Source organism: Cibotium barometz, chromosome 26, assembly GCF_041138505.1.
Source record: "Cibotium barometz isolate CiBa-2024 chromosome 26, ASM4113850v1, whole genome shotgun sequence".
Classification (NCBI taxonomy): domain Eukaryota; kingdom Viridiplantae; phylum Streptophyta; class Polypodiopsida; order Cyatheales; family Cibotiaceae; genus Cibotium; species Cibotium barometz.
This window is the reverse complement of record NC_141071.1, coordinates 20,643,815-20,666,537: the sequence shown is the minus strand read 5'-3', so window position 1 is coordinate 20,666,537 and position 22,723 is coordinate 20,643,815. Positions and strand designations below refer to the sequence as shown.

At 37.8% G+C, this 22,723-nt stretch overlaps 1 pseudogene across 1 annotated transcript; it reads right to left on the bottom strand.

Annotated features, from left to right (window-relative positions):
• Positions 1-2,257: 2,257 nt before the first annotated feature.
• On the bottom strand, positions 2,258-3,332 carry LOC147623750 (putative adenylate kinase 6, chloroplastic; annotated as a pseudogene). Its single transcript, XR_015269265.1, has 4 exons — positions 3,195-3,332; positions 3,085-3,121; positions 2,857-2,984; positions 2,258-2,621 (listed from the first exon to the last, which is right to left on the bottom strand). The product of XR_015269265.1 is annotated as a putative adenylate kinase 6, chloroplastic (transcript).
• Between the last annotated feature and the right edge of the window lie 19,391 nt (positions 3,333-22,723).

Genomic DNA, 22,723 nt, shown 5'->3' with positions numbered 1-22,723 from the left:
TTGTTTATGTTTTGACAAACATGTCTAAGATTACCTTTACATTGGACATGCCTTTGTCAAGGATAGTAGGTGAGTTATTCTCTATATTTGCATAACTTTTCTTGATTACAAAGTATGAAACAAGACATTCTATACTGATGTCTATCTGTACAGAGCCACCGCTATGGTCAGCTCCTATTACTGCAAGTCACGTAACATGAGTTATGATTGATGCTTATAGGGATGGGTAAGTATAAGTGTAATTGTTAGGCATGTATAAATATTTTTTAAACCCATATATAAATAATTGTATAACCTATTTGTTATGCTTTGATTTTAGGATATTGCATGATATTTATGGTAAGAGTTGTCGACGAAGACATCGAGATGTACGAGATCGGTGTTCCTGATGAGGAGTGGGATGTCTATTTATTTTGAAGAGAGATGGACAAATGCTTTGCATCATTTGAGGAGTATTCAGTACCCGATGACTGGTTGTTTCTTACATCCATCATGACCATTGATATTCGTTATGGGTTTTATACTAGAGCTCCTCATGTACCATCCACTCGATGTTCTATTGTACGAGGTAATTTTGATTATGTTTTTCTGTTATAAGATTTTTTTGAGATTTTATGTGTCGTTATGTGCAAGTCCTTTTGAGATCTGATTTATCGTTGTTTCGTTTGTGCAGGTCCTTTGCATTCATCAATAGTAGAGTATGTACGGGATGGATCGCTTTACAATAGAGAGCGTATTGTGAGGAGACAAATAAATGATCCTTCTCATACGAGAAGAATTCAATTTGCTGATTCTGACATTACTGGACTGAGAATACGTATTTTGTGGTGCATTTTGAGAATATGTAATATTGGTCCTTTTTTGCATCTTTGTATGCTACATTACTATTATATTTTTGTTTTCGCTTAAATCTACGAGACATGGATGTTATTTTGAGATATGTATATATGAAGTCACTTGAAATAATGTATTGTGCTTACTTAAAACATGACCTAAATTGGAGAAACTAAGCCTATTTTTTCTAGAACTCTACCTGCCGCAATAACGCGCGGATCCAATACTAGTATTATCTTAAGGAAGAGTTTCACAAAGCTGCCAGGTGGCAAGAATTTGGAGGTTCGAGAAGGAAAAGAGGAGGTTTGGGTAGCATTTGATTTTGGAAGCCTCAAAAGACGTGCGAAGCACGAGTTCCCAACTAGTCCTCTCATAAGTTACTTCTCCTAATTTCTTAATATAATCAACCTTTTTCTTTTAAAAAAATAAAATCTTGAAGTTAATTCCCAAAACTAACAAAAACCAAAGTGTGATTTTGCCTCTCTAATCTTCAAGTCATGTATAGCTTGGACTATATGCTATGACGATGAACGGGCAAATTGCACAAGTTTGGATAGAGAGGTTTACCGCAACTTGGTCAAAGACTTCAACACAAAGAAAAAAGAAAAGAAATACGCAGCCCAAAAAAAAAAAGAAAGAAAGAAGAAGAAGCATGACTGCTAAAAAGCCAATGGAAAGTTCTGGTTAACTTTAACAGAAACCAAAATGTGACCTTGACTCCAGAAGAGTCTACTCAAGACCCGCTTCTCACACGCGCTCATATAAAGAAAGGAGGATAGCTGCCGCAAACTTCAAAAGAAATATGCATATATATCCACTTCGAAGCTGAAGTTATTTCCCAAGCCCAACAAAAACCAAAGAGTTATAATCGAGAGTCTACTCACAAGGCTTCAAATCATCGATTCCACATGCCATGCCATGTGCAATGACATCCGTCATTATCCCCCAAGCTCGAGTGCAGGTTCATGCATAAAAATATTAAGTAGACAAATCTTCATAAATTGAGTTGAGTTTCTACCTTCTTTATAAAGACAGGTGACAAATGTTGTCTTCTTTGCTCTAACAATTATAAAATCATGATCATGTTTGCTTTTCAAGCACGTGATTACTACTTACAGGCTTTTATCATGTAGCATCTTGCTTCTATCCCGTGTTTACTCTTTAACGAGGCAATTAGTAAATGGTTTGTAAAAGGGCCATGAAATTCAAAACCTTAAGCCATCCAACTGTGCCTTAACTAGAAAGAGGGCACGAATGCTCTAAAGTCTAAAGGGTTTTTGCCTTACCATCACCATCTGTATCCAGCTTTAATGCAGCCAATAATCTTGAGGTATGCCACCAGCCACATCAAAATCTAGGAGATTACGTTGCCGCCTATAGTAATCTTCAACTGGCTTGCTCTGTAAAGCCCAAAAAGAAAAAAAAAGATGACGTGGATACAGACTAAGACCAGCTGGTGGCTTCTTCGTTTCAAGGCTTGCAGCAGCAAGCACAAATCATGGACTTACCTCTTGAGCATAAATAAATACGAAGTCTTTCCCTTACTACCTCTTCCGTGTCATCTTCACGGACCGTTAGCTTTGATAGACATGCCGGGGGGGAGGTAACATAGCCGGCATAACAATCCTTGGGCTTCCGTCTGTGCCTTTTATATCTATGTCTGCAAGGTTAAAGTTGTTGCCGCATCCACTGCAAATCCTTCTCCCCACGCATTTTAGGATCAATATATCCTCCCTCAACCGCAAGTTCAACACCAAATCGATTGCAGTGAGCTGATCCAGAATCTCCTGCACAAAGGCTTCGATACCTCAATAATAAAAGGGGCAACAAGCCTAGCCTAGTAGTGTACTTCTGAATAGAACACTCGTGGAGACAAATTGACAGGACGCCGCCTTCCGCTACATGCTTTTGAAGTGAAAACAGCTGCTGATGTAATCTATGTAGAGAGCCACAAATCCTGAATGATGTAATTATGTTCTGAACAGAGGCTACAACATCTGCACATGTAAAAAAGGAACTTACTGCCTGGCTGCACGTGCGAGGAAAGCCATCCAAGATGAACCCTCTCTCCCCGTTTTCTGATGCTTTCAATAGCCGGTTAGACAAGAGGTCGAGTATGATATCATCTGAAACTAGCTTGCCTTGATTAACTGAAACCCAAAAGGACAGACCGACACTTTGTTCAAGTATGAACATCATATGGAATCGAAGTAATGCCATGAGATGGAGATCGCATCACATGTTACATACCTTTTGTGCCTCCGGAGTTAACTTGAAGAGCTCCTCCCTTACAAGATCACCCATGGCAATGTGGGGGACACCGAGGCCCCTTGACAGCATGCTGGCATATGTTCCCTTGCCCACAATTTTGCACACTTTGGCCCAAGCTTGTCGGATTCCAAAGGTCCTGCCACGTTACCAGGAATGGGAGCAGATGGCTTCACAGTCCCACAGTGCCGCCGCACTGTGCGGGCGATGCAGGTGCCCAATACCCTCATTTCCCACCTAGATTGGCTTGTGATGGAGGTGGTTGTAAACCAAGCTCAGGGAAAGGGTTTTGCTACTTGTGCAGAGAGAAATGTTCAATAATCGAGGTGTGTACAAACTGGCCTCATAAAGAAAAGCACAAACTTCACAGCCAGAATTGGAATGATCTCACCACTACATTAAGATGACACGTTTGTTTGAAAAGCAGCGACGTCATGTGGGCGCACCATTGTGGGATGGGCAGATGCTTGCGTTAGGATATGGGTGGTGGCTGTAGGCACTGTTTCGGTGCACGAGAGTCCCGGACCCATGAAGAAGACAGTGAAAGTTTTGGGCGACAGTCGTGTCGTGTCGGAACTGTGTGTATTGGCTCAATAAGGAGATCTTGTCATTGTTGTTCTAACACGTCCCTCCCAAAATGGACGTTCAGCTTCATTCGGGAAAGATCTCTGTTGCAAATTTGTATGTTATAAGATCAGGTAAACCTAAAATGCTTTGAATTTCTTCAAAAATGAGAAACTATTTATAACGATTTTATTTTATTTTTTACAAAGAGATCCTTGACCTTTGTGCAGGACAGGACATGTGTAGTGGGCAGCACTTACAGAAGGGAGTGGGCAGCACCACCACTGAAAAAATACATTCCGAAGTGCCAGAAAAAATAACCGTCCTTTCGTGATGGCTAGCTAAGGTTGAAAAAGCCAGGTTGGAATTCAGTGAACCCTTCCCTAAGTTCCCTTACATCCAAAAGATTTTGACCGGCATCCCAAAGTGCTCGGAAGGTTGTGAACCTTGTAGAGCAAATGAAAACCGGCATCCCAAAGTACTGAGAAGGAGCAAATGAAAATCGGCATCCCAAGATTGAGATCACACCGTGTATCAAATGATTCAAAGGATTTTTTTTGGGAAATATAGTTATATTTATGTACTATCCAACCACACATACAACAATCCACCTTTTACAAATGCCACAGGATGAGTTCAGATCTCATCAAAAATCTAGTATGGCTCTTCACTATTCAACAACCCACGGATCTGGTCCCACCTCTCATCCTCCCAAACAAAAGATAATTGATCGCATCTGATATGATAACGACTTGCTACTACGTGTTGAAACCCTCTCCATATCTTCACATCAGGCCGCTAACCGACCAGGTTCTCTATCAATGCCACGAAGGTGTGTGCTGGCTGTTTCTCCTTCAAATATCACCTCTATGTTTTAGGCCCAAACTTTGGCAATCCAACTCTCCTATTACTTACTATGTGTCACCAACTCCTTCAAATCTTTCCCTACATACACCTGCCACATACCATGAATTTGTTAGGTTCCCCTAGTATGTGCAACTATTCCAGTAGAGCAGGCGCCCCCACGGTGTACAATAACATACAGTAAACGACACGCAATAGGTGTCCCAAAGCAAACTTGCGCAAAAATCAGTAAACGACACGCAATAGGTGTCCCGAAGCAAACTTGCAAAAAATCAAGAAAAGCAACAAATTGATTTTTTTTTAAATACAGATCATTCAAAAAGGTGAAAGTCTACATCATAGCACAGATCGACTCAAATCAGCTGATCAAATCACTCAGGAAAGTAACAAAAAAAAATGGGGCTTTTTTCTCCTTTGTAAAAGCTAGGTTAAACAAAGTAATTAAAGCATGGTATATCATCTTTTTTGAAAACCATCAAATTTAAGAAGTTTCTCTAGCTGTGAAACCAGCTTTTTCCTCTTTTCGTGAGTGTGGCTTTCAAAAGGCGTAGAGTGCTTTGATGAGGCAAGCTCAAGGCTTGCGGATCTGTATGTAATGTGCATAGACTCTGGTCTCAGTAGATTTTTCAACATGTTGTAACCTGTCTCTTTCTTACTTCTTAATATAATCAACCAGTTTTTTGAAAAAAACCATCAAATTTAGAAACCCCCATTTCATAGAAAACCCTGATTTATTTGTAAAAGGGTAGACACTGGATTATCATATATAAGAGCTAAGACCCCCTATGTTCCTCATTATGGGCTCACATCCGTTGATTGAAAAGTTTAATAAGGACAACTTTCACACCTAGCAAACCAAGCTGAAATTCAGCTTGATGCATGAAGGTTTTTGGCCTTACATTGAGAAGAAAGAAAAAATGCCCAAAGAAGGGGAAGATATAGCATTAAAATCTTGGAAGCTTAGAGATGTTCTAGCTTTCGGTCCATTAGGGTTATTTGATAACTTTATAAATCATGTAGCATATCTTTCAACTTTTCCAAGGAAGCTTATGAGATGATGTGGACAAGCTCTTCAAAGCTCAGGGGAATAACTACAAGGTTTTCCTATAGATTGAGTTCTATGGACTCATGATGCAATCACATGAGAGCTTTAATGCTCATGTGAATAAAATGAAGTCTCTCATGAACCAACTCACAAACTCAAAGCCCATGCCAAAAGAACCCTATGGCTCCCTCATCACCACACTTAAAAACCTCCCAAAACTTACCTTAGAAGGAGCCATTAACTCCTTGAAAGAAGAAGAAAAGAAGGTCAAAACCGAAGCAGTAGGGAGGGATAACTCCTTCCTCCACAAACAAGCATAACTTACCTTGGAAGGAGTCACACACTCCTTTAAAGAAGAACAAAAGAAGGTCAAAGCGAAAGCAATAGGAGGGGACAACTCCTACACAAAGAAGCAGAACTTCAAAGGTCCAAAGTGTTCCTTGTGTTGTAGGAACAATCATGAAGAGAAAGACTGTTACATATCATGTAGATATTGTGGTAGAAATAGCCACAATGAAAAGTACTGCTACCATAAAAAGATAAACGCCAACATCATCCAGGACAAAGAACTTCCCACAGCGGAAACAAACTATTGTAATGATAAATGGGCTTTCTAAAGTCCCTATGTGAGTGTGTTTGTTTTCTATTCAATTGTGTGTTATATTTTGTGTTTGTGACTTGATCTTGTGTGTACTCTACCATTGGATCTCATAACTCACATGTGATACTAGACCATGTGATTTATCCTTGATTTTAAACAAAACTCGCATCAGAATCCATGTGCCTAGACTTATCGTTGGCATAGTATGAGGTAATCCCTTAAGGAGGGGATTCTTGGGAATCAAGGTCTTACCTGTGCATGTGAACCACCTCTCAAAGGGGTCACTTATGTGTTTTTGTATATGTGTGTGAACCACCTCATAGAGGAATCACAATAATATCTAGATATTTGTGTGAGAGTGACATAAGCATTGATGTCATGAGGTAGCCTTTGTAAACCTATAAAGGTACATTGGAATAATCAAGTAACTATCACATCATTTAGTCGTGCAGTGCGCTCTCTCTATTGAGCATTATCTTCTCTCTGAGTCTCTCTCTCTCTCTACCAGTCTGCTACTCCATAAGCCATGGCCTTGCTCACCTTTAAGCATTCTTATCTTAGCTAAAGCAACATATGCAAAATGAATGGGATATTAACCAATGCTAAATGCCGATGAGGCTTACCTTTGTAAGTGTAGGGAGGACTACAAGAGAATGAGAGCATAGCCACATCCACAACCCAACACAACAAAGGAATTTGAATTTTCTAATTCTATTTCGTGGCTATGCACACGGCTAGGGGTAGCACATGGCTATATCTGCACATATAGCCACGTTAATAACTATATCTATAGCTAGGCATAACTACATCCATAGACACGTTACCATCTATGCAAAAAAAATGAGGGAGAGACTGAATGGGAAAGAGATCTCTCTCTCTCTCTCTCTCTCTCTCTCTCTCTCTCTCTCTCTCTCTCTCTCTCTCATTTTATCCCCCCTCCCCCATTTGCTTTTTATAAAGTAAAACATGAAAAATACACATTTACATGAAAACATGCACAGTTACAATATATTATAAAAAGCTTCATACAAAAATATAAACATATATTGAGAGTGGTCCACATCAAGTTAAACAAGATGTTCATATTCTGTTATGAATAAAGATGTACAAGGTCAAAATATTGCTTCAAAATAAATAAGCAAACTAAGATAATCTTTGTAAGACTACGAAGATTATCTTCAAGTTTAATGATCCTCCTCTTCCTCATCATTTGTATCCTTGAAATCCCCTTAAACTTCCCACCACCACCTTCACCTTCATCTTGGCCACTTTCATTCTTCTCCTACATTACATAATGAAAAAGTATACACATTTAGTGCTAAAATGTGCTCATACAAATCTTTAAAGAAATTGTATTTGTTGCAAGATCAATTCCTCACTGCACAATTGCGCTAGGCTCTCTAGATGTCATCATCGGTCACTACTACTCCCTCTTGTTTAAGCCATTCCCAAGTTTTGGTTTCAATGTGACATCTAGGATAATGATTCCCCCGTTCTCTTGGGGCGTGACCACAAACTATCATTTCATACAATTACGAATATGTAGCACATGAAATAATATGCCTAAAAAACATGATGCATATTTAGCAATGTATAAGAAACCACATGTATAACAACTTACAAATCTAGCAATCCAAGCCGCCTTTCCTCCGAACTTATATTTTGTAGCACTATACTCCAATTGCAAATGGTGTGCCACCTTTGTTGTGGGTAGTGTTTGTCATCTTTAACATCCTTGATCACCGTCTTTTACTCTTTCACGAAATGACATACCTCTTCCTTTCCTCATGCATCTCTTTATGTGCAACATCCTATTGTTTAATATCTTTATGATGTAGTCTCTAGCCTAGTGGTTAGTAAAACACATGGCAGGGGATTAGGAAACTATTCATGCATACATTGGACAACATAGATAAAGTCTTTGTCTCTATGTTTCCCCCAGTATTTGAATGCGTTCTTATATATTATATTCACCACTTGGCAGAAGCTATAGTAAAACCTCCTCCCCATGTCATTCATGAAAGGGCTACCATCATTGCAAGGAATAATAAATAGTACCACTTCATCACGTCTAGGTGAAGGTGACTGATCCAAAAAAAACTAAGGACTACCCCCCCACCACCACCTACACTAGAATACTGAGGACTGAGGACGGAGCCGTAAACCACTCACACTACCACTATATGAGTAACGTGACAAGAGGCAGAGCTATACATAGGAGATGGATGCATCGATGTGAGTAGGGTCAGGGTAGTCGGAGGATCAGAGGGGACAAGGGTGTATCAGGCTATTGGGGAGCAGAGGGGCAAGGGTGTATCAGGTTGTTGGAGGAGCCTCTAGAGGGGAGAGGAGTCGGCACAGTGGGTGTGAGAGGAGTTTGGAGAGCAGTAGGGTAAAGGCTAATAGAAAGAGGACTGGAGAGCAGTGGGGTGAAGACTATAAGAGAAATAGGACTCTATGGAAGTGAATAGTGTCCAGCACTTTGGCTGGCATAAAATAGGGGGATAAGACAGAGCCACACATGCTCTGCTCTATGTCATATGCCATGTATAAACTTTGTCCAAGTCATCCTCTGGTATAGGATGTGCATTGGATGACCTTTATATAAAGCTAGCATACTTACACCTTAAGCTTAAAGAGACTAATACATATTTATGATATCAAGGCTTGTGTGTAGACCTACATACTTCCGGATCATCCTTGGATACAAAGAAACCTACACTCCATGGCCACATCTAATAACATATATATGAGAGCATAAGCATTCATAAATCTCAATGGCCATATTCTTGCATAAGATATGAGAGTAGAAGCCTTATGCTTTAGGTTATGCATAAGGCTTATGCGCATAAGACTTATGCATAAAAGCTTATACAGAAGCCTTAAGCATGAGAATAATGCATGAGCCTCATATAAGCGTAAACCTTACACATAAGCCTTATGCCTTATAAGGCATACTCTATGCATGTATAAAGAGAGTATGCCTTATGATGCTTATGCATAAGAGCTTTATGCAAAAGCCATAAGCCTTATCCATAAGGCTATGCATAAGGCTCTAAGGCATACTCTCTTTATGCATGCATAAAGTATGCCTTATAGGATTATATATACTTTATGAATACATAAAGTATGCCTCATAAGGCTTACACAAGAAAGTATGCCTATAAGTATGTGTACTAATCCTAAATCTCAGACAGCCACCAACGGTGCAAATAAGAAAAGCATAAATAGCAAAAGAGCTTGTATGTAGTAAGAGCTTACCTCGAGTGGTTGAGAAGAGCTAGGCTCAAAAAAAGGCAAGACCTATGAATAATACAAAATAAGAAAATTAGGTAAGTATGAGAGTAATGCTAAAGCTACACTTTAGGGTATGTATATTCACAAGCCTTATGCATAAGATCTTATGCACAAGCCGTGTGCATAAGATCTTATGCACAAGCCTTATGCTGGGCCTATGAGCCTATGAGGTATATGCATAATCCTATTGCATAAGATCTTATACACAAACCTAATGCATGGGACTATGAGCCTATAAAGTATATACATAAGCCTATTTCCATCAACTTTCAAGTATATGTAGAACATTAGTGCAACATCCTTCAATAGAAACCTACACTTTCTGCCTCCATTACTCTTTGCATGCATAAAGAGAGCATACATAGAACATGCATACTAACTCTAAAACTTATACATATTATCCTTATGCATAAGCTTATGAGGCATCCTCTATGCATACATAAAGAGAGCATGTATACTCTATTCATGCATCATATATACTAACCTGAAACTCCAGCACCCAAGGGTGCAAACAAGAAAAACATAAATAGTAAAAGAGCTTGTGTGTTCTAAGAGCCTACCTCGAGTGGTCGAGAAGAGTTGGGCTCAAAAAAAAATAAGAGTTGGTCGAGAAGAGTTGGGCTCAAAAAAAAAAATAAGACCTACGATATAAAACAAGAAAATGATGTAAGCATGAGAGAAATGCTAAGGATAATCCATAGAGCATTATGCATATGCATAAAAGCACGCATACTCTATGTAGGTATATAGCATAGACCATGCTCTATGCATAAGCCTATGGGAAATATGCATAGAGCATGCATATACTCTATGCAGGCATTAAGAGAGCATGATTTATACATGCATACTCTATGCATGTATAAAGTCTATGGGGTATATGAATAAGCCTACGAGCGAGAGCAATATGCATAGAGAATGCATGTAAATCCTATAAGTCATATGCATAAGCCTATGAGCATATATGCATAGAGAATGTATACTCTAGACATACATAGAGCATAGAGAGCATGCATATTCTATGGATGCATACTCTATACATGCATAAAACCTATAAGGTATATGTATAAGCTGATGAGAAATATACATAGATCATGTATACTCTATGCATGCATAGAGCATAAAGCATGCTCTATACATACTTTATGCATACTCTAGGAATGCATAAAGCATTGAGCATGCTCTATGCATAAAGCATATATACTCTATGCATGCATAAAGACAACATGCTTTATGCATGCATACTCTATGCATATCTTATGAACAATATGCATATTGTATGCATGCATGTATACAATATGCATGATATAATCCTCCATAAAGAATGCTCTCTTTATACATGCATAGAATATCATGCATACTCTATGCATATCTTATGAACAACATGCTTTATGCATGCATACTCTATGCATATCTTATGAATAATATGCATAGAGTATGGATATTCTATGCATGTATAAAGAGAGCATTCTTTATGGAGGATTATATCATGCATATTGTATACATGCATAGAGAGAGCATAGAGCATGCTCTAATGCATAAGTTTATAAGCAATATGCAAAGTGTATGCATACTCTATTATGCATGCATAAAGAGAGTAGGCATACTCTATGTAAGGCATATGGTCTCTATGTATATTCTATGCATGCATACATGCATAGAGGATAGAGCATGCTTTATGCATTTATAGAGCTTATTCAGGTAACTAACCCTAAACCCCAACATCCAAGGGTGCAAACAAGACAAGAATAAAATAGTGAAAGAGGTTGTGGGGGTAAGAGCTTCCCTCGAGTGGCTGCAAAGAATTGGGCTAAAAAAAGACGAGACCTACAATATAAAACAACTAAAAGGAGGTAAGTATGCATGAGAGCAGTGCTGCTAAGCTAATACATAGAGCATGTAGCATGGCTTTTATGCATTAGGTTTTATACATAAAAAGCAAAGAATCAAAGAGATGAAAGAATAAAAAATATGATTATGATGAATAAAAACAAAAGCCTTACTTAATTATTCATTGGTTATCGAAATGAAGCTACCCATATATCCTAAACTTGAAAAACAAGCAAACATGATAACGTTATTAAAAAAACATTTAGTAAGTTTACCTACCAAAAAAAGAAATTTAAAACAAATAGTTCTAATCTCTTTTTAGAGATTAAGAGAAGTGAAAAGAAGAAGGAGAAGAAGAAGACAAGAATCAGAAGATATGGAGGTAAGTCTAACCATCTCCTTGTAATCTAATCTTACATATGAATATGAATGAATGAAATTTTTTAAAAAAGGAGAGGAATTGAGAGAAGAAAACCTTACCTTGCACAGGAGTTCATGAGTTTCTTACTTGAGGTAGACGAGATGAAAGCACAAAGAGAAAAGAGCATGAGTTTCTTGCTTTAGGGAGTTGAAAGCACTACATAAAGGAAAGAGAGCATGAGTTTCTTGCTTGAGGGAGGGGAGATGGAAGAAGGAGAAATATGTCTTCTCGATGCATGTTTTGAGAATGGAGGAGAGGCGCTAAGATTCATAAGCCAAGAACTAGGTCATGCACAGTGCGGGAGAATCCAAGTTTTTTTATCTCAATATTTGGCGATGCATGCAGTTATCAACGTGTCCATAAATGTGTGCCTATAGTCACATACTGAGATTAGAAAGGCATATATAACCTGAAAGTTATTTTTGGAGCAATGCACATCTTTATTATCCCCATGACGACACACTAGTGGCCCATAAGGAGTCAACATGAGTGGTTGTGCCAAAATATTCCGTGTCCATGTGAAAGATAGAAGGAAGCAATCACACATTTATAGCAAATCACAATAATGTATGTGTGAGACTATGGTTGATTCAAAGAAATAAAGCATCCAAATTCTTGAGTGAGTATATTTTGCTTAAATCTTTCTCATATTTAACCGAAGAGTTTATATTCTTGTTCATTCAATTTAGGATGAGGAGGAGGAGACACGTTATAGAATGAGGGATTCAATGCCTAATTCTTCTCTATAACAAGAGGATAATTATGTAGAGAATTTAGAGATCTGCCAGGAGAGCATCGGTGCAAATAAGGCCATGAGCCCGACATCCTATGCATGATCATATCAATGCCACATGAAGTTGAGGAGGATGTTTTTCCATGGATGACCTATTTGAGAAAGAAGGAGAGGAGAGGCCAAAACCACATGGAACAAAGTAGACTTACATACAAGGAGTGGAGTGTACATACAAGGAGTGGAGTGTACATACTTAACCCTTCGTGCGACCTTGGAGCTTTTGAGCTTGCAAACCATGTACGGTTAGAGCAGCGCTAGTGTTACGAACCTCTTTCAGTGAGTGCCTATGTTTTATTATTTGCTATCTATTCTAGGTTTATTTTCTAATCTCCAAAATTAAGCTATGTATTTTATAATCTCTAAAATTAATGTACGTTATCTTCTTATATTTATGTATACTTATAAAAAAGATGCTTCCTTCAGACACTAAGATGCCAGATACAAGGACACATGGTAGGAGAGTGATGCGATAGCACGTGGCATGGATTACAAATGTATACATACGTGTGTCAATGATTGCATACTATTTAGGACTATGTATACATACGTGTGTCAATGATTGCGTACTGGTGTGTCAATGATTACAAATGTATACATACGTGTGTCAATGATTGCGTACTATTTAGGACTATTCACAAAGATGCAACCTTGTATCGAGAGTGTGGTGAGTCTTATTACCGAAGCGGTTTACAAGGGACATTGTTTCCTTAAAAATTACTAAGGCATTTTCCTATCATACTCCACATTCAATATATGTTCTAAAGCAATTCTATTGCCAAGCTCATGACATGGCATGAACACAATTGCTCCATCAAGATGGAATGATGAGGATTCCTTCAGATTCATCGGCATGGAAATACATAGAAAAGAAGTGGTTAGAACTTAGGAAGGAGCCACGTCACTTATGGCTCGGATTGGGGATAGATGGATTCAACCCATTTGGGCTTAAATCAACATCATGGAGTACATGCCCAATGGTAATGGTAAACTAACATCTCTTCTCGTGTCGGAAAACATAAGTTCAATAACATGGATGTGTATCTTGCAAGAGCCTTTTCTTGAGGAGCTTGAGATATTATGGCATGGCGTCCAAGTGCATGATGTGTCCCAACTACTTTCATACTGGTAGAGAGGTGAAGGCAATTTTAATTTGGATAATGCATGACTTTTTGGGATATAGAGAGTACTTCGGTATGCTTTCTATCCTCAATAACAAGCTTGGAGTTTTTGACTTTAATGTATGATGTATCAAATATAAATTGTATACTTTAAACATATTATATTTAGAGTTTTTTGCTTTATCTCTTGACTTTTGGCCATAGTTCTTGTCTAATTTATGTACTTTGAACATATTATATTCATCTCTTGCAAACAACTAGGACTCACAACTTTCGGTCAGTTCTTATCCAATTTGTAGACCATCACTTGTTACATCATGGTCTAATCATCTCAAGAAGGTCGTGTATGAAAAACATCACTAATTTCTTCCATATGATCATGAGAAGGTTACGAGAGAGGGAAAAAGATGCATGTTTTTTTTGCAAGTCCACACCTCCAAACTTTGCCTGCCTTTATTAAGTTTTGGTCCAAACTATGTCCCATTATCAAAATTGCTCCAAAATTGATGCAACTTTACCACCAAAATAGGCTCAAATCTTGACCAAGCTCCATGAGAAGTTTACAAGAGACAGAAGAAGTTGCACGTTTTTTTTTTTGCAATTCTAACCTTCAAACTTTACCTGCCCCCTTATCGTTTTGGTCCAAACTATGCCCTGTCATCAAAATTGCTCCAAAATTGATGCAATTTTACCAAAATAGGCTCAAATCTTGACCAAGGTCCATAGAACTTTGCTTTAATACCAATGGAAATGAAGGATCTATGATGTAAGATTAAGGTAATATTCAGCAAGGTAAGAAACTAAGATATGGGACAAATCATCATGTAGACTAGCATGCAATTAGCAAGAACAGATAGCACACATAATGCCTCGGTTGTTTAATCCATGAGAATGGAAATAGCCCTCCATAAGCCAAAGTATTAAAGCCAAAAGGCTCTAAGAGACAAAACGATCAAATGTCAAAAGATACAATAGTGATCCACCATGAGCTCCCCTAGATCTAGCTTGTCATCCTACCACTGGGCCTATGGAGTTGGCATGGACTCACACACTTGTAATTGATATTCTTGGCTCATTACTCACACACCCAACTGAAACAATGAAAATAGTTCATGCATGCACTCAATCAATGACTTAAAGGTTTCTAAGGGTCATTTGATCTAACTTTTCCTAGGTCCTTGGTTGTAAGGCGAATTTCTAAACTTTAAGCACTAGACTCCTAAAGGTCAGAGGCTCGTAATCCTTTCTAAAACATTTTATGGTCACAAGTTTCAAGAGACATTGTATTTTCACTATTTTTTTGGAATTACACTTTTAATGTTTAAGTCACCAAGGTCTTAAACATCTAACTGTTCAAGCTTGATGTTAAGATTTTTACCAAGATAGGTTTCACTCTTTAAAATCCTTTTTCTTTTCCCTTACCTAAAGTCTTTATTTGTCCATTGAAAAGTCCATCTAATCTTTTAATAGAACTATGCTCATTCTTCTAAGTAATCTGGCATTTCACATTGCTACAAGGTTCATCATAAGGCATTCTAGCACTCTCTCTCTAAGACTTGGTTGGACCTTTGGTTTAGTCCCTATTGTTTTCCAAGCGTCTTACTTCATTTGATTTACTTAAACTAGAACCTTCATTAGCCTTAATTTTTTTTCAAACCCTAATTTTCTCTCTCTAAGGTTTCATTAACTCTTTCTAGCTTCCTTATCTCTCTCTACATTCTTGTTAGACATTTGAATTTTTTTCTTCACTCTTTTATTTTCTAAATTTGGTTCCTTCATAGACATTTCTACCCTTATTTACTAACTTATCTTTAATTCGATTTCTAAGGAGATAAAATTACAGGTCTTAGGGTCATCTTCACATGACTTCTTTACCATAATTTGCTAGGGATTCTAATGTAGAATAATCTCATTATTTTACTAACTCTTCTAAATATTTCTATGGGTAAAATTTAGGGTATGAGTTCACATGCACAGTTGTGTAATTTGGCTTACACCTCTTTAGGCATGCTTCAACCTTATCTTCCTAGGCTTTTAAAAAATTCCCACTAAGTATAAAGTCAGACTTAGAGTTCTTATAAATATAAAACTAGCACTTCACAACTAGGGTAAAAGACTTTGAAAATCTATTTGGAATGGGAATAACAACCATCTATATGGATTTTCTATGGTGCATAATTAGAGGATCTGACCAAACATAAGATCTTCTAAATCCATCCAATTTAATTTATTCTTGGGCTACATTCAAGGACTAAAATAACCTATGGTCTTAGTTTAACAAAGGATCAAAAGTATTTGTGAAAAAGGGGAGGGGTGTAAAACTATCTTAAGTGCACATTTTAAATGCACTAAGAAACCCCAATTTTGATACCTAAATAATTTCCCTTTTATGGCTTCAATGATTTCAAACACCTATGATTATTCTATCCCTATCCCTATCCCAAGTCAAAATTAAGGTATGCTTATTCACAAGTATGCTTTCCAAGGCTTCCTAGTAAGATGTTTTAAACATAATCTATGATTTTTATCCTAAGGTTCACTTCAGTAATATAATTACAGAGAGCTTAAATGATAAAAGAAATAATATGTAAAGTTTTGATCAAAGACTTATTCTAACAAGGTTAATCTACTAAAACTAGTCTAGTTAATGGTTTCTAAGGGCATATGGTAGATGACTAAGATAATAAATCCCATTTTTATTTACTGTAAAAGAACATAATGCTAGAAAGAATTAAATTAAAAAGCAAGGAATAAAAACATTAAAAAAGGATACTTGCACATGAACAAATTCAATTATTTGAAAGTTTAGATGATTTGCACTTGTAAAGTGAAAAAATGATGTTGATGCACTTTAGTGGATGTAGAGGACCCTCTTAAGCCTCCAAAAAAAACTCGCCTCCTTTTGGCCTTGGAATCACTCCCCCACAAGTTTCAATGTGGAATAGATAGCTAGTTTGACCACTTTAGCTAGTACTATGACATGTAAGGATAGTAGGGGAGTACTACATGACTATTAATGATGAAAATGCTAGCTTAGGAGAGCATAATAGTAGGTGTGGAGATTTGAAGCAAATGGGACCCCTTTTATAGATGATAGCCCCTTCAAATGCATGTATAATAATCCTTGTTTGTTGCAAGGGGAAATGCTCAAGGATTGATGCACCAACTTCAAATAAGTTAGAAGATATAATAAATGCTAAAATTTCAGTAATCTATGAATCTAAGGTTATGCCTAGACGGGTTAGAAGATGCCGATAAACCATTCAACATAACCACTTACGATCAAGGTGGTGGATGCCTAATCTATTTGTGCAAATCATGGCAAGACATCCAATAGGTGTGTTATAACTTTCAAAATTCATGCATTACCCAAGCACAAGCAAGGCAAGTAAATGTATCTTCAGATACTTGCAAGGCACTTTAGATTGAGGGAGAGCATGGGGAGGGGAAGTTGTAAGGCACTCGGATGCTTAATGGGATAATGACTAATTTCCCTCTTGCTCTAGGATAACTCTTAGGATTTGCACTTGCCCTCCTCCATCAATAGTCCCTATTAATATAACATCATGTTCCCATTAGGGCATATAGAGACAAGATGTCCCCATTTTATGGCACTCGGATCGTTGACATGAAACTTTTTGCAGTTTAGGGGGAGAATGATAGTCTCATTAGAGATAGAGATGATATTTGAGAGAGGAATAGGGAAAATGGCGATAATCGTGGAGAAAGAGAGAGAGAGAGAGAGAGAGAGAGAGAGAGAGAGAGAGAGAGAGAGAGAGAGAGAGAGAGAGAGAGAGAGAGAGAGAGAGAGAGAGAGAGAGGGATGGGGTAGGACCTGGTGTTAGGGGCCACGCATAAGCCATTTTTTTGTCGTCACGCCAATCATACCAGGAGTCCATCCATATTTGGTCGAGAGGGGTCAAGGTCTCAGATGACCACCTTCGTGTGATGCACCCCACGGATGAAATCCCCAAATAGCAATCCATGAACTTATGTGGTATCTTCATAGGCTTCCACAAACAAACAACGCATATATTTCACATGAATATAGTGTCAAAATTGTAAAACAAGATTTTAAACAATATACACCATACTCATATCCAAAGTAGTGTGAACCATTAATGTAAGCTAGATGAGACATCACAACTCTCCAATTGAAACTTCGAGTAAGTCGAATTCCTTGAGCCACATATATCTTGATGAGGTCTTATCAAGACACATCTTTTTAACTTCTCAAGATTATACCAAATTTTCTTAGGAGATTATGACTCTTTATTAACAATGTGGTCATTCATCATAATTTAGAGTTTTCAAAAACAATGGTGGGGGTCTTTCTAAGGTCTACATTGGCTCTCTTATCTAAAATTTTTCATATAAATAATGCTTTTACAAAATTTCCAATATGCATCTTTCTATGCATAGAATGAAAATCGCACTTTTAGAATACACAAATGGAGGTGATTACTCTTTTTGAATAACATAAAGATAAACTTATTTTTCCACAAAATTTAAGAAAATTTTGCCATAACCTCCTTTGTATGGCTGACCATTTCTCAATTTTTACATTCTAAATCTACTTAGAATTTACCCCCAAGATGAATTTAGCACTCTAATTTAATCAATTCCCATTTTTTAAAGAGAAAACAATACGAAAAGTTTAACTCTATTTATTTGATTACACATCTTGGATAAAGAATGGCTGAATTCAATGAAGACAAGGGGGAAGCCTTTCCATCAAGGCATAACATCCAATTTCAATTTAAAAGAAGCAAGAAATCATAAAACCATAGAATAGAATTAAAAAAAGTAGAATTTCTAACTTACATGGAGTTTTGTGAGCTATCCTTTGGCTTGAGGGATTGAGGGTTCTACTCTTGCTTGGATCAAGAGTGGCCACCAATTCTTTATAGAAGAAATAGTAAAAAACAAGTGAATTATTAATGTATTCAATGTTTTTGGCTCTGGGGTAGTGGAGTAGAGTAACAGTGCATAAAACACTATTAAGCTTTTACAAAGGGGGAGGCTTCTATTTATAGGAAAAAGTGAGCTTCTAACCAAGCAAATTGATTCTAGAATTTTCCAGACCAGTTTGGTCCCTTTTTGACCATTTTTAGGTTAGTTTAGCTTACTTTTTGACCATTTTTAGGTCAGTTTTAGGTGTCCTAGTTGAAACAGGAGAGAGGAGAGATGAAAATATCTCATTATTTGTGAGTTTAAAACTCATCCACACATGTGAAATAGGCGTCTCCTTCATGAGGGAAATTCCCCCACACTGAGGTGTCAAAAATGCATCATTTCCTCTAATTATCTCTTCTTTTTTAACTAATAATCTTGTCCTTAGTCAACTCTTCATCTTATGTGAGTATTTACTCATTTTTGGGAGGATTTTCTTTATTTCTTCAATTTATCTCCTCCCTACATTTGGATTAATCTAATTGGCCCCTCAGAACCTTAATCTAAAATTTTCAAAAAACCTGGACTCTTAGGCTAAGGCCTTTTGAACAGATTATAATTTATTTCTAATGCACCTTCTGAAATCCTTTTTGAACTTCTGTTTCGGGGGAATTTATTTTAATAAAAACCCTTAAGCTAAGGCTAAGGCCTTTTGAAAAGATTATAATTTATTTCTAATGCACCTTCTGAAATCCTTTTTGAACTTCTGTTTCGGGGGAATTTATTTTAATAAAAAGAGAGATTTTTCCATCCAAAAATATCTAAAAATTGAATAACCTCTCTCTAGAACATTTTCTCTCTTTAAGCCAAAATAGGTAGAAACAAGATCTGTTAATATTCTGACAAGGGGAATGATTACAGGGGGAGAGATTGGACATCTTGAGGGGCTGGGAGAGGAATCTTACATCCTACCCCACTTAAAAAATGCGAGATGTCCTCATCTCGCAGGTGGAGTATGATCTCTTTCATCTTCTTCTTCTTCTTCTTCAATCACTTCCAGTGTTACTGCCTTGGAAGTGGACGGCCGATTCGGGAACAACTCTCTTTGACTTTCCCTATTCTGAGGCAGAGGTCTTGCAAAACTTTGGTTTGAAACTGTGGGTTGGATAGAGGGTCTACCTCTGGGATTTCCCTGATTTTGGCGGATAGAAACCTGATTACTCTGGAAGGAAGGAGTTGGAGTCTGGAATCTTGATCCCTAATTTCCCTGTCTTGAAAACCTTGATCCAAAAGGAGTTGGACAATCCATACTGCGATGTCCAAATCCTTGACAGTTATAGCATTTCACTCCCTTGTTCAAGGGTGAAACTTCTGTAGTTGAATTCCAGGGGATTGAGTTTCGAGAAAAGGACATTTCTTCCATTCTGGAACTTCCCATATCCTAGGCTTGACCACCCTGATATCTCTTAGGCGGTGGTTGAAGGTTGAAATCACCTTCTGGAACTAAAAACCTTTTGAAAGGTGATGGTGTTGGCTTTGGTGGGACCTTGACATCAAAGGCCTCGGAGAAATCCTTTGCCATCCGCACTGCTTCGGCCATGGAAACTGGATTGGCGTTCTTCACCAAAATATTCAAAGGTTCATTCAGTCCCCGAATGAACCTGGCCATCAGCTGTTCTTCATTCAGAGTGGTGGCGAACGCTTGTTGGTGATATACTTCAATAGTTCTGCTCCCCTGGGTTAACTCTAAGAATTCGTTCATCTTTGTTTCCAAAAAGTCGAGAGGAGGACAGAATCTCATCCTTAGGTAAATTTTGAGATCATTCCATGTCTGGGTATTCCGATCCAGAGGGTTTGTCTTCTCCATGCCACTCTGGTTGTTTCTACTATCTTCAACCTTGCAAGAGCCATTTTGCTCTTTTCATTGTACCCGGTGACATCAAAGTACTCGTCCATTGCTTCGATCCACTTCTCCACAGCCTCGCCCAAGTTTTTCTCTTCACCCTTGAAAGGCCCAGGCTGTGAGCTATGAAGAGTTTTACGAACATCCAAGTCAAGCTCTTCCTCATCGAGTTGGGGGTTATCATTTCTACCATGACGACCTCGATCCATGTTCCTATCAATACGAAACATCTTGTTAAGTCGCTTTATTTATAATTCAAATCCGATTTTTGATTCATCTGATTCTGGGGTTCTTTAGATAGGTCGGCTCCCCACAGAATCGTGGGATAAAGATACTCGCATTATCAGATAACAATTCATTCAGAACATATCATTCATATCTTTAACACAATAATGGTCTATTAGACCGAAATTTCCATCTGAACAATACTCCATGGGGGATTTCAATTTTATAGATTTTTAATTTGCCATCCCTTAACTTGATCCGCTGGGTCAAGAGTTAACAGTAGTAATCTGTCAGCACAATCCACTCATCTCATAGTGATTTGCTAAAGTCATTATCGTTATTCTAGTTTTACGAACATCAACACAGGGACTCGTCCCATTCATCCTCATTGTGGTTTTTGCTCAGTTTATCGCTTTTCAACCAAAAATTCAGGAATCATCATTTTTCAATCAGAATCCAATTCAACTCGTTAGTTCTCAATCAGAATTTTAAAATCATTTCAACCACATTCGAATTCATCATCTGGATAGCATTTTAGCTTATAATTTCAAGATCTTAGATTTACTCGTATATACTACCAGTAAAGAGCTGCAGTTATACCCTCGGTATATACAGGTAGTCACGGTCCTTGGAACTATAAGGTAAATACCATCATATCTAGGCCTCAAGCAAGTCAGGGATTCCATATAATTACAGCACTTCCATCTGAAGACCCAATTATCAATTTATGAATTTCAGTCTGAATAACAATTTGTATAAATTTTATCACACAATTACAACCTTTTACTGCTTCTTCATAAATTTTTGACATTTTTGGCTTATTGGTTGATCCACATTAGCCAAATTTGCTCTGATACCAGCTGCTGTAAGATCCCTGTCCCCATCGCGTAACGAATTTAGGGGTGCTAGCAGCGGAAGTAGCAGTTCTTCTTGCGTGGGACAAGGTCCCACACTCGGGGCATCGCCCACCACGGATATCCGGACAAGAGACTAATCCATCGGTTCTTCCAAAATCGAACCCGAAAAAACTTCCCTTTCTCGGAAAGCACGAGCGATTCCTCCAGGATAACTTTTCTCTAACGTAGTCAAAAGCCTTATCTAACAGAATTGATCTGACCGAACCCGTAAATCCCATAGTCAAACCAGGGAAAAGATTACGCTTGGATCATAGAGACCAACACTTTTTTCCTCATTGAGAGGCACACTCGTTGATTCTTTTCGATAGAATAATTTTTGTCCAGGATTTACTTCATCTATCATACCATAACAGAATTGAGTCTCAATTTAGGGATCCATCAGTCTAGCCTAGTCCCATGGGTTAGCCAACCACCCGCCAACCACTGTAGTGATGGGATCCAATTAGGAATTTGGTTAGGTTTTGTCCCAGGTACCAGGGAAAAGAGTTCCCAGCCCCCTAGCCAGATATTCATGCAAACTTAAACTAGTCACACCACTTACACACCCAATATGAAATTGCATTTTTCACAGAATCAGCTATCTTTAAAAACAATCATTTCATGAAACCATGATGTCAGTGATCATAATCCTCAAAATCTCTGGTTAAATCCTTATTTCCAATCATTCCTTCATCGGTGTACCTATGGCATCATTGGCAACCAGAACGCTTAGGCTAAGGCCTTTTGAACTGATTATAATTTATTTCTAATGCATCTTCTGAAATCCTTTTTGAACTTCTGTTTCGGGAAAATTTATTTTAATAAGAAGAGATATTTTTCCATCCAAAAATATCTAAAAATTGAATAACCTCTCTCTAGAACATTTTCTCTCTCTAAGCCAAAATAGGTAGAAACAAGATCTGTTAATATTCTGACAAGGGGAATGATTATTACAGGGAGAGAGATTGGACATCTTGAGGGATTGGGGAAGGAATCTTATAGTTTCTGCTAAGGGTATACATGTAGATCCCAAGAAAATAGAAACTATTGCGACATGGCCATGTCCCAAGAATCTTCATGAATTACAATCTTTTCTAAGGTTGTGTAGCCATTATCGTAAATTTTCCATAATTTTGCATATAAAGCGCACTATCTCACTGAACTTCTCAAGAAA